This window comes from Magnolia sinica, chromosome 11 (genome assembly GCF_029962835.1).
Source record: "Magnolia sinica isolate HGM2019 chromosome 11, MsV1, whole genome shotgun sequence".
NCBI classification, from domain to species: Eukaryota; Viridiplantae; Streptophyta; class Magnoliopsida; order Magnoliales; family Magnoliaceae; genus Magnolia; species Magnolia sinica.
Genome location: NC_080583.1, coordinates 8,138,867 through 8,149,518, shown reverse-complemented (window position 1 = coordinate 8,149,518; position 10,652 = coordinate 8,138,867). Strand labels below are relative to the sequence as shown.

The following is a 10,652-nucleotide window of genomic DNA, read 5'->3' as shown; positions in this document are numbered from 1 at the left end:
CGTTGGTTTGTAAGTGTGTAGATTTTTAAATTTTCATAAATACACTAATAGTTTTAAATTCCATTTTTTATCCCATGAAATCTCCCAGGCATCCCCACTTCTAAAATTAATTGGATGGGCAGAGATGTTCCACAGCTCTTGGTGGAGTATCATTTTTTGAGTTGTCTAATAATATAGTGGGTCCCAATATTTCAGTGGTTAGATTTAATTGGTCTCACATTTGCAATGAATGTATCCACTCTTACTCACCATGCATCGAAAAGCCACTCCCACTGAGGAGTCTGGTAACGCGGAATGGAGATAGAGACGGGTAACAGATCGGGTACAAATATATTCCACAACGCGGTTTAAGTGGGACCACGGAAAGGCTGATGTGACAGGACACAGATTGCTTGAATCACATGTGATGTGTCATGTCACTTGACCCGGTGAGGTTGGGTTTGATAAGCTCACTTGTGGTGGTTGTAAATGAAGTCATGCGAAGCATATTTGAAAGTTTTTACTCTAGTCTATTTCAAAGTGGTACATAGCTTAACTAAATCGGGAGTACCAATAAATTATTTGTGATTATGATAGACGGTAGAGATTGTGAGATTGTCACATCAGTTAATTCGCATAGTCTTGGGTCGGCCATGCAGATGCTCCTCTAAAAATCAAGTCAATGGTTTTATTAGGTTAGCCATGTGGTTCAAAAACAAATCAAGGGCTTAAGTAAAATTTGAGATATTGATGTTGAGTGGGTTGCGGACAGTTTCATAGACAAGATGGATCAGAAAAGGCCTGGTCGACGACAGAAATGATCCGGACCATCGGAACTTAGATCGGGCGTATTTCACAATCCGAAATGGGTTATTGGGCGTAAAATATATAATTTTGAGGTAGAACGAGCTACTTTAGCCAACCAACCCGGCTATGCAGAGTTACGCAAGCCGGATTTGTGAAATACCCCTGGATCGACGGTCGTTTTCCTATTTTAATTTCATTTTTACTATAAATAGTAAGTTATAGTTTGATTATAACTCTTCATCCGTCAAGCTTTAGGAGTTGCGCCCAATGTGAAAAGAGCTTAGAATAATTAGGAGAACAGTTTGGTGAAGCCAAATAGGACGCTTACTATTTTTGGTAGAAAACCTTGCGCACTAGTAGACATCACGACCGTCTATAAATAATAAGTTGCGAATTCTGGGAGTTTTAGTTGTAGTTTGCTTTTGATTTCTCTCCCATTGCTTGGTATCCCTATTTAAAGGGTTGTGAACTAGTTTATTTTATTCATTAAATCAAGTTCGAATTTATTAGAATTTATTTCTATTTTCTACTTTCTTTCCACGTGGATTCGAGAAGTCTCTGTGAGGAGTCCAGAGAAGCTCTGTGGATACGAAGTAGTTATCCTCTTGAGGAAGACGGTGATCGACCTCATCACGTTCATCCCTGTGTCAGATATTTAATCATCCAATTATGGGGCTTTTTTAGAATCGATTATGATGCCCATCATTTCAATGGTCCATATCCTAGAAAAATGCCCTCACTCATACAACTATGTGCTTTTTACCTACATATGCCCAAAATTTCGTGGGAGCACCGAAATAGCTCTACTTTTTAAATACCATTTTTTAAGCCCCATACATTTTTCAAATTTTTAGGAAGAAAATGTCCTAAGTATCATTTTCAATTTTCTATACATGTATCTTTTTTTATCACTACTTTTCTTCTATCATTGAACTTCGATGGTTTTTCGTTCTTTCCAACTTCTTTCGAGCAATCTTTTGTGTTTTTTGGTTCTCTCTCTAGCATAAACCCCTACCTAAGAAAAATGAATTTTTCTTCTTATTTTTATCTATCATGTTGACATGGGCTTGTTTGAGAAGAAAATGAGGGGAAAAAATATTACAAATATTTCACTTTTAAAAGATGGAATTTTTTTTTTTTTTAAAAAATTCATTAAAAGATTCTGTTTAGATTTGTTTTTGTCAAGAAATTGATAGACGGAAAATAATAATAATAATAATAATAATCGTAAGAACTCGACTTTTAGTTTCTCTTCAAAAGATTAGGCTCTTAGATGGGTCTTTTACTAAGAGTTGGACTTTAGGCATACTTTTGAAAAGTCAAATGATGTCTAAATGAGACTATTGTAATCCTATTTGAAAGATGGTCAAATTAACTTTCTAACGAGCAGCCCTGATCCAACTTATAATGAGTTATGACTATTTTCATAAGATTGTGCGATGCTCTTAGGATTGCGATTCATGTAGTGTTACAACCACGATCCATGCAGTGTTACGACCATAATCCATGCAGTATTTATAACCACGATTCATGCAGTGCTAGAACCCAGATCCATTATATAGGGCCAACTTTGAAATGGAACATCTATTAAGTGAGGCCCACCTTGGATGTGGGTCATTCATCATGAAGGGCTGACCTTCAATGTGAACTAGCCTCATGTGGGGTTCACCTCAATATTGGTAATCTATCATGTAGGACCCACCTTCAATATGTACCGCCCATCATGTGAATCCCAACTTTGATGTGGGCCATCCATAATGTGAAGCCCACCTTGGATGTGGGCCATTAATCATTAGGGCCGACCTTTAATGTGGACCATCCATTATGTGGGGACCACCTTGATGTGAGTCATCCATCACGTAGGGCCCACTCTTAATGTTATTGTCCATCATGTACGACGAATTGTGAATGTTGGAAATAACACTTATGTGTTTTTATCTTATCTGTGTGGGCTGACCTGTATAGATGATTTGATTGACTTGAAGTCACCACTAGCTGGTTAGCTTAAAATCCTACAGTCGGTTAAACCTTGCGGAATATATGGAAGCTAGAGAATCTAAAGACTTTTACTTTGAAATGACTCATGATCTGCGACCTGAGATTCCAAGTAATGAACATCAGTTATAGAGAGGGAAGGTATTAGACCCTTTTTGTTTCTACTTCGTGTGGTTAGCTAATTTTAGGGGATCTGATGATTTTATACTAAGATGTTAAAAAATACTAGAAATAAGACTAGGTAAACTTGGATTTCTGATCTAGAAAGATCTGAGATTCTGGTAAGCTACATAGCATACGTCTAAAGAGTACTTAGAGAAACAAAGGGGGTTAAGGTGAGATGTGATGATGTTAGAATGACTACCATGAGTTTATTATGTGACAGGATCCCGAATTCCAGCAAGTCACAAAGCATATGCTCAATGGGAGCCAGGAAGAGCAGGGAGGTTAAGAAGGGAAGCGATAATGCGATTAATGAAGTATGAATACAAATGATGGTGGCTTGATCCTTAGCTTGGAACTTAAAGCGGCTAGGATGTAGTGTGCGCACTATGGTTTGAAACTTGTAGCCCGGGTGAGCCTAAGCTAAAAAAGATTCGCTATAAAAGGCTATGAGGCTAGGAGAGGGTTATATGAGGTTGGAATGGATGGGGGCTTGCAAGCTCTCTCTCTCTCTCTCTCTCTCTCTCTCTCTCTCCCTTTTCTAGAGGGAAGGAGCTTTTTGGTTTGTTGGGGTGTGTTGAAATGAGGAGAGGAGTCGGGAATTTATAGCACCCTTAGATAGCATTCTTGCAATTATTGGGACTTTGAGGGACAAATGGTTATGTGGAGGGTGGTGATCAGTAGAAAGGGAAAGAGATGCCACATGACACTCTCATATTGATTAGAATGGTTGGTAAAAAGGTAAATAGGGGAAATTTTGGAGTTTTGGATATTATGGACGTTGAATCCAGGAGTGAATCATGCTTTTCCATGGGTTGCCTTTCTCAAGGGCTCTGCGTTGTATATAGAAGGGTGTTATATTTAAATAGAGTTGCCATTAGCCAATTACTTTGTCTCCACAGTCGGCTAAACCTTGTAGAAACATTAGGAGAGAAGATCCGAAGATTCTCGGTCTTAAAGAAACTCCTTGATTTGCAACTGAAGATTCATGTTAAGGGACCACGGTACAGAGAGAGAATATGTTAGGAATCCACTCTGCCTGTACAAATGTATGATCTCTACTACACATGATTAAATGAATTCTCAAAAGTCAGGATTAGCTCTTGCACATTGATGATGCAACAATGTATGTAATGCCATATTAAATGCAATGCCTATAAGAAGCTTTAGTCCAAGTTGGATAAATCCACACTAATTTCGGATGTGTAGGATCTTACTATGTGAGCAAGCTATAGAGCATACATTTGTATTGGTTGGGTGTTGAGTGATATGTATGTGATGCGGTGAATATGTTTTGTGTGCGATGCAGTGTTAAATGTAATGCCTATGACAAGTTTTTGTTTGGGCTGGATAAATCTGCCTTGACTTCTCCACTTATTGGAGCATGATCTAATCAACCAGAGTTTCTGACGAGTGGGATCTGATTATATCGACAAGCCATAAAGCATACGCCCAAGTCGATTAGATGTGCAATACTATGCGATCCAATGTAATGAGATAAGTACGGAGGTTGAGAATGGAATAGGTGTTGCACAATGCTAATATGGGAATAGGTAAAGCTGATTGAAATTTGGACAATTGAATGGACGGTTGTGTCATAAGGATTGGGTTTAGTGGCTAGGATTAGGGTCTTGATGGCTCAGGAGGCTAGGGAATAGGCTGGACTAGGTTGACCTGGGCTAGACTCCTTCCTATTGCTCTCACCTCTCCTTAGTGGAGGGATGGAGATGACTAAAGAGAGAGGATTGAGGGACCTGGGGGTTTTAGATGCTCGAGGGATTTCCGACTCTACTAGATGATGGAAATGAGAAAGGGAGAGGGCTATTTATGCTCCCAAACTCGATTTTTTTTAAAAATAAATAAATAAATTCCAGGAAAGTTTAGAGTTTAAATAACTGAGATTCTATATCGCCACGTGGCATGATCTGGTCGGTTGGATTGGCTAGGAAGATTGTAATTTAGGGTCAAAGGGAGGGGCTAGAGGTCTTTTCAAAATTTCTACATGATTGCCCTTCGCAAAAGAAAATTTCACATGCATTGGAGCCCCCCTGCCGAAGCAGGGGATTTACCACATGGTAGGTGACGGCTAGGCCAGTGCCCAAGCCACAGCTCACCTCTTGTTTTGGTAAGTGGTCTCTCACAAGCATGTGGGAGCACCAATTGGTTCGAGGTTTATTTGTTGGATTCACTTTTGACCTCTGGTGGGCCCATGGGTTTGGGCTTGGACTTGGTTTTGAGTTGTCTTAGAGTTGGTTTTGACTCAGTGGGTTGACTGGGTTTGACCCAACGAGTTGACTCAATATGCCTCAGTGAGTTGACATATGAGTTGACTTGGATTTAGGGGCTTCTAGGGTTTAGGCTTCTAGGGCTTTTAGAGTCAGGGTTTAGGGTTTGGATTACGGTTTCGATTCGAGCTTAAAGTCGAGCTTGGTTTTATGTTGATTGGGGTTGACTTGATTGAATGGGTATGACTGACTTGACCAAGTTTGACTAGCTTAATTGGGTTGGACTGAATTAACTAGATTGAGTTTAACTAGGTTTTATCTAGGTTGAATTTGTTGAGTTCTGGGTGAATTGATTGAGTTAACTAGGTTTTGACTAGATTTCACAAGGTTTGGTTGAGTCCAATTCGATCAACTTGTTGGCTCGGGATGGGGTGTCACAGATGTCCCAACGTAGCTATCTCATTTAGAGAAGAAACAACCAGCTGGTCTAATCTTGTTACAGGTTGGGGTGGAACTTCAACCCCTTGTTTTGCCCTGCAATTTGTTCAGTTGGTGCGGCATGTCTTCCAGTCCCTGAAAGATCTACAGTTTGAATGTAAAGTATCTTTTGGTGGTGTTGGGATTTTACTTCTATTCTTTGGATTTTTTTTTTATTGTTTTTCACATTTGGTTTGAATTTGCCTTGAATTCAAACAAATTTTGGGGTGGTTTTAGCTTAAGCTAAGTTTGGCTTAGAAAGATGGCTGAGGCTTGCGTGATTGTTAAGGCTTGGCTAATGCTTGAGTATGGTTAAGGCGTAGCTACTCTGTAACGTCTCGGAAAAATCCGTACAAAGATCCGAGCACCACCTCAGGCAGAAATCACTAAGGAACAAATCCTTTAGAAATTAAGCTAGAACTAACTAGTGCTAAACTAGGTTATTTGTGAAATTAGCACTAATCACTTTAAATACGATTTGTATAACCTAAAATCTGCAGGATCGCTAACGCTACATTGCCTAAAAACTTAGAATCCATCTCAAAACCCAGTTGCTCTTGGGAGCGCATCGAAACTCCGTATTGGACCTGGACCGCGCGTCGAAAGTCTGATTTCCCCAAATCTATACGGTTATGACCGCCTTGCTGGACTTGACAACCATCTCAGAAATCAAGTCATAAAGGTATCCAGAAACGCATAACTTGAGCCTGGAGCGAAGTGTGAGAAACGTGAATATCTTTAGGAAATGAACTGAAACTTAAGTGAATTGAGTCGTTCGCTTGCAGGCTGAATCTAATGATTCAGACCATCAGATTCTGACCCAAATACACCCTCGAATCAGGAAAAATTTTCGACACATGTTAGTGCACTTGTGACCCTAATCGAGTACCGATGACCGTTGAACTGAAATTGGTCCCCCGCGGTCGATCCACAGATCCGATCAGGCCAAGATCTTAGCCTGACCTAGATCCAATGTCAGGAAACTTAAGTCCGACCGCATGTGGAAAAGGGGCCTCCAGAACAGCTCCGTTGGACCGAAACGACCAGTCTTTGGCTATAACCTAAGTATACCATGGGCTTGGGGCCATTCTCATCAGTTCTGGGCCTATATAAGGGCCTAAACCCACCTCTCTCTCATTCCATACGAATTCCTAACCCTAGGAGAGAGAAGAGAGAGAAAAGAGAAGAAGAAAGTGAGGAGAAGAGAGAGAGTGTTGGCGTTTGTTCCTGGGATCTTTCCTTGCCGCTCCACGTACTTTACCACCTCGTCTGTATCGTTATTCTTGTGATTTCGACTTTGTTCGTAGGTAAGAAATCCTAAACCTAATCTATTTTAGGGATACAAGTAGAGGGAATGCTGAAGTAGCTAACCTATTCCATGATATAGGTTACCGTTGTGCTGTAGGCGAGGACTTAGTGTTCAAACTGAGTTCAATACTCGTTTATCGGTGAAAGGTGCGGACTATAAACGTTTAGGTTATGGTTTTCAAGGCTTTCAATGTCAGTTAATGATTTATGACTGACTTGAGTGCTATCACATATGCGTAGTTAGGATGTTTCAACATATTATATATATATGTAGGTTAGGCTATTTTGAATGCATTCTAAGTGTTTGTTAAAATGTTTGAATGAATATGGAATTATGTTTTGTACTTGCTATGATTATTGATTGCTAATACATGATCGTTGTGCGTGTGGAAACTCTTATGTAGGAGGATTTGCTATAACATGTGTTTTAACTGATTTATTACATGTATGTAATATGTGTAGACTAAGTGTTTGATAAAATGCTTGAATGAGAAAATGCTGGTTTAAATGTATGTAATGAGGGTGTTGAGATAGGATTCTCAATCCCCTTATCTATGGTTATAATTTCTTTATGTAACCTACCTTACTACTATGTGATTGATGGATGAACTGCCTATGTATTGTAACATGTGTAGTATGTGTTATGTTGAAATGCTCAGATAAGATTTATATTCAGATTTGGTTGTCACATGCTGGCTTTGGTTGTTATATGTGAATGTTAATGTTTGAAGTGTGATTGGGGCTACAATGTAGCTCAGGTAATCGGTAACGGTTTACGATCGGTGGTTGAATTGATTTAGCTACGATGGATACGTTCGATGAATCCGAGTCGCATGTCGTTTGACGGCAGTGGTTAGACCACGCGGAATGCTTATGCATTCCATGTTGATTAAGTCGACGTATGCTCATATTAGTCGAGCTTGCAAGTAACCCGATTGGCCCGATGTATGTTCACCATGTATGGATATTACTGTTTGAATCTAAGGTACCAACTTACTAGTGTCAAACCTGTTTAACCTTAGTACCTCAATTTGCTAAGACTCATGAGCGGACATGGTGGTATATGAGACATCGTAGTCGAGTTGTCGGCCTACGCTGGGGTGACGAGCCTCCCTATAGTGACCAGTGAGCAACCCAAACTCATGAGCCGAATATGGTGGTGTATGGGACACTGTATTCGAGCTGTCGACCTACGATCAGGTGACGAGCCCGTAGTGACCTCGAACATACACTAGAAACTATGTTGAGGTGACAAGCCTTTCCATAGTAAACAAGAGTATAAACCAGGCCTACGCTGACGGTAACGAGCCTCTCCATAGCGACCTGGAAACCATCTATCGTATGTGACTACTAGGATTGATGACCCTAGATGGATCAATGTTTAGGTTATGATGTAAAGGGAGGTGCCTTAGCTTCCCAATCCTGCTGTATGAATATGTCTAATTAAGAACTTGGCTAACACAATCATGTATCGCATTGCACGGTGCTTTGGCGAGGAAGTGCACAGAGGAAGGGGTGATGCCGCGACCGTAAGAGGAAGATCGCAGAGGAAGTGCAGGCGAGGATATGCATCATTAATACATATCATGTTTGCATTAACCAGAGTACTTAGAGATGTTTGATTGTATTGCTTTATCATTACTGCTTGATTGAATTGATAACATTTTAACCTTTGCCTTATAGCTCCACTGTGTTGATCACTCACTCCCACGTTCTGGGACGGTGTTTTAAATATCAACCAGACTCTGTCTTAGCTGCAGGTGATGGCGATGCTTATGAGGCAGAGCTGGATTATTTCGATGACGATGAGGAGTTCTCTTATGTGCAACTCTCTGGCGGGTCTATGTAGACTTGAAGTTGCGCTGACAGGGCTACAGGATTTTGGATAGAGAACATTACACATTCTGATTTTGTATATTTTGAATTAAACTTGTAATTATTTAATTTAGTGACATTCATACTCGGAGGGCTTGCTATTACTTTTGCACAGTTTATATACATATCATAGTCTTCCGCTAGCATACTTTAATTGCCTCTGGAATATGATATGCTGTTTTGGTATAATCTCATTCATGTTTAAAGCACTAATACGAACAACATTTAATCATTATTATCTATGTTGCATAAGTGATGTGTTGGAACTCGGGAGTTGAGTCTATGCTCGACCCCTGATTTTCAGGGCGTTACATACTCGCTTAGGTAGTGGCTAGGGCTTGGGGGTTTTAAGTAATAGTTAAGGTTTGAGTTTTAGGTAATGAGCTCTTAAGGATCATTCATGCCTCATTAAGTTGTTAGCCTAGGTGGGTTGTCTATACCGACCTTCAATATCCACCACCCATCATGTGAAGCCCGCCTTTAATGTGGATTACCCATCATGTGGACCCCACCTTTGATATTCATTATCCATCATGCGTAGATCATGGTTTTAACACGGTAAAGATTGCAATTCTAACACTGCATGGATCACAGTTTTAACAACATAGTACAATCCTACGAAGACCATTATAACTCTTTCATCATAGGTCATATCATGGTGATCGTAGGTACATTTGAAAGATAATTCGACGAGCTTTTAAATAGGTTTAGAATCATCTCATTTAGACATCATTCGACCTTTTTAAAGTGGGCATAAAGTACTTGATGAAATTTATGTTCATTTATAGCTAGTATCATGCCATCTTACAAAAATAATCGTAGCTCCCACATTATAGATTAAATCAAGATTATTTAAAACTTATTAGAAAGATAATTTAACAACCTTTCAAATAAGATTGAAATTATCTTATTTAGATACTGCCTACCATTTTAAAAGTATCCCAAACTTCATCTCTCAACAAAAGACTTGTGTAAACCTAATCTTTTGAAAAGGAGAAGCATGTCTTTTAAGAGTGAAATTTTTGATATCTCTCATCATCTTATATCAATTTCTTCTCCCGGAAACATATTTAAGTAGAATATTTATACAAAGAAAAAGAACTCATCTTCTAAAAATGAACTTCTGGTTATCTTTTTTCTTCGTCTTTTTTTTTTTCTTTAAAAATAAAATAAAATTACAAAAGACCCATCTAAACATGATCTCTTAAAGAAAAGAGAAATTATCTTTTAAAAGTGAAATATTTATAATATTTTATTTTCTCTCATTTTCTTCCCAACAATTCTATTTCAACATAACAGGTAAAATGAAAAAGAAGAATCAAATTTTCTTAAGTGGGTGTTTTTGCCTAAGAGAGTAATATAAAAGCATAAAAATTACCGGAGTAAATAGTAAAAGAAGAGTAACGATAATAAAAGAAAATATATAGGAAGAGAAAATTGAATAACTTAATTAGGGGCGTCTTTCATTCCAAAATTTTGGAAAGCCAAGGGATTGAGGTCTACGGGAGAGGGAAAGAAAGCCCTTAAACCGTGTATCGGGTTGGATGGTGTTGTACTGTGGTGGGTACGAACCACTGCTACGTGTGGTCCACCTCTCTGTCAGTATACGTAACATGCACTTCATTCCCGGGGCAGCCGCTCGATTTTAGGCCCAGTGGAGAAATATCTTCCCATCCACAAATCAAATCGGCCACACCACAGGAAAAAATTGAAATACAACGCCAACCATTGGTTTTCTTGGTGTTCACTATGGTTTTCCATCCCATCTAAACCGTTCATCAGATTAAAAAAACAAATCACCTGGATGAAACAATTATTTCAAAA

The 10,652-nt window shown here is 39.2% G+C and overlaps 1 long non-coding RNA gene across 1 annotated transcript; it reads right to left on the bottom strand.

Moving 5' to 3' along the window:
* Positions 1-5,790: 5,790 nt before the first annotated feature.
* Positions 5,791-9,356, bottom strand: LOC131218252 (uncharacterized). Its single transcript, XR_009157582.1, has 2 exons — positions 9,141-9,356; positions 5,791-5,968 (listed from the first exon to the last, which is right to left on the bottom strand). It is a non-coding gene; the product is annotated as an uncharacterized LOC131218252 (long non-coding RNA).
* Between the last annotated feature and the right edge of the window lie 1,296 nt (positions 9,357-10,652).